The sequence below is a fragment of the Oncorhynchus tshawytscha genome, linkage group LG26 (genome assembly GCF_018296145.1).
Source record: "Oncorhynchus tshawytscha isolate Ot180627B linkage group LG26, Otsh_v2.0, whole genome shotgun sequence".
NCBI lineage: Eukaryota > Metazoa > Chordata > Actinopteri > Salmoniformes > Salmonidae > Oncorhynchus > Oncorhynchus tshawytscha.
This window is the reverse complement of record NC_056454.1, coordinates 53,513,298-53,516,194: the sequence shown is the minus strand read 5'-3', so window position 1 is coordinate 53,516,194 and position 2,897 is coordinate 53,513,298.

Sequence of the window (2,897 nt, the reverse complement as noted above, 5' to 3'; positions counted from 1 at the left end):
CTAGGTGTCTGTCTGTGTGATCATTGGCTGTTGATTTTGTGCTCACGCTGCAGTTTCAGTGCCATGATTCCTGGGACAGCTCCCAAGCACAGCACGTCACCACAGCAAGGAGTGATGCAGAGCCGGAGAACAATCTGCTCAGAATAACAAAAGGAGGAAGCTAGACATCGTCATGCCTGTCAATGTAGGGTCCGTATGTCCAGCATAGCCGACAAATAACAGAACAGACGCTACAATTATCAAATGAAACGTGCTGAAGGCACAACTAGATTTCTTTAATCAAATATAAAATATAACATTGCATTATTAGCATAAAATAACACACCAACAGTAACTCTTCAACCATTCAAGTTAGGTATAAAACCAACTTTCACATGTTCAGGATATCCAATTCAACCAACCAACCAATCAATCAATCAATCAATCAATTTTCCCATCTATCTACCACTATTTGAAGTATAACCAGTCACTACCACTACTATAACCAGTCACTACCACTATTATAACCAGTCACTACCATTACTACTGTAGACACTACCACTACTATAACTATAACCAGTCACTACCACTACTAAAACCAGTCACTACCACTACTATAACCAGTCACTACCACTACTATAACCAGTCACTACCACTATTATAACCAGTCACTACCATTACTACTGTAGACACTACCACTACTATAACTATAACCAGTCACTACCACTACTAAAACCAGTCACTACTATTACTACTGTAGACACTACCACTACTATTACTATAACCAGTCACTACCACTACAATAACCAGTCACTACCATTACTACTGTAGACACTACCACTACTATAACTATAACCAGTCACTACCACTACTATAACCAGTCACTACCACTACTATAACTATAACCAGTCACTACCACTACTATAACTATAACCAGTCACTACCACTACTATAACCAGTCACAACCACTACTATAACCAGTCACAACCATTACTACTGTAGACACTACCACTACTATAACTATAACCAGTCACTACCACTACTATAACTATAACCAGTCACTACCACTACTATAACCAGACACTACCACTACTATAACCAGTCACTACCATTACTACTGTAGACACTACCACTACTATAACTATAACCAGTCACTACCACTACTATAACCAGTCACTACCACTACTATAACTATAACCAGTCACTACCACTACTAAAACCAGTCACTACTATTACTACTGTAGACACTCCCACTACTATAACTATAACCAGTCACTACCACTACAATAACCAGTCACTACCATTACTACTGTAGACACTACCACTACTATAACCAGTCACTACCACTACTATAACCAGTCACTACCACTACAATAACCAGTCACTACCATTACTACTGTAGACACTACCACTACTATAACCAGTCACTACCACTACTATAACCAGTCACTACCACTACTATAACTATAACCAGTCACTACCACTACTATAACTATAACCAGTCACTACCACTACTATAACCAGTCACTACCACTACTATAACTATAACCAGTCACTACCACTACTATAACTACAACCAGTCACTACCACTACTATAACTATAACCAGTCACTACCATTACTACTGTAGTCACTACCACTACTATAACTATAACCAGTCACTACCACTACCATAACTATAACCAGTCACTACCACCACTATAACCAGTCACTACCACTACTATAACTATAACCAGTCACTACCACTACTATAACCAGTCACTACCATTACTACTGTAGACACTACCACTACTATAACTATAACCAGTCACTACCATTACTATAACCAGTCACTACCACCACTATAACCAGTCACTACCACTACTATAACTATAACCAGTCACTACCATTACTACTGTAGACACTACCACTACTATAACCAGTCACTACCACTACTATAACCAGTCACTACCACTACTATAACTATAACCAGTCACTACCACTACTATAACCAGTCACTACCACTACTATAACCAGTCACGACCATTACTACTGTAGACACTACCACTACTATAACCAGTCACTACCATTACTATAACCAGTTACTACCACTACTATAACCAGTCACGACCATTACTACCGTAGACACTACCACTACTATAACCAGTCACTACCATTACTATAACCAGTTACTACCACTACTATAACCAGTCACTACCACTACTATAACCAGTCACTACCACTACTATAACTATAACCAGTCACTACCACTACTATAACTATAACCAGACACTACCACTACTATAACTATAACCAGTCACTACCACTACTATAACTATAACCAGTCACTACCACTACTATAACTATAACCAGTCACTACCACTACTATAACTATAACCAGTCACTACCACTACTATAACTATAACCAGTCACTACCACGACTATAACCAGACACTACCACTACTATAACCAGTCACTACCATTACTATAACTATAACCAGTCACTACCACTACTATAACCAGACACTACCATTACTACTGTCGACACTACCACTACTATAACTATAACCAGTCACTACCACTACTATAACCAGTTACTACCACTACTATAACCAGTCACGACCATTACTACTGTAGACACTACCACTACTATAACCAGTCACTACCATTACTACTGTAGACACTACCATTACTATAACTATAACCAGACACTACCACTACTGTAACTATAACCAGTCCCTACCACTACTATAACCAGTCACTACCACTACTATAACTATAACCAGTCACTACCACTACTATAACCAGTCACTACCACTACAATAACCAGTCACTACCACTACTATAACTATAACAAGACACTACCACTGCTATAACTATAACCAGTCACTACCACTACTATAACTATAACCAGTCACTACCACTACAATAACCAGTCAC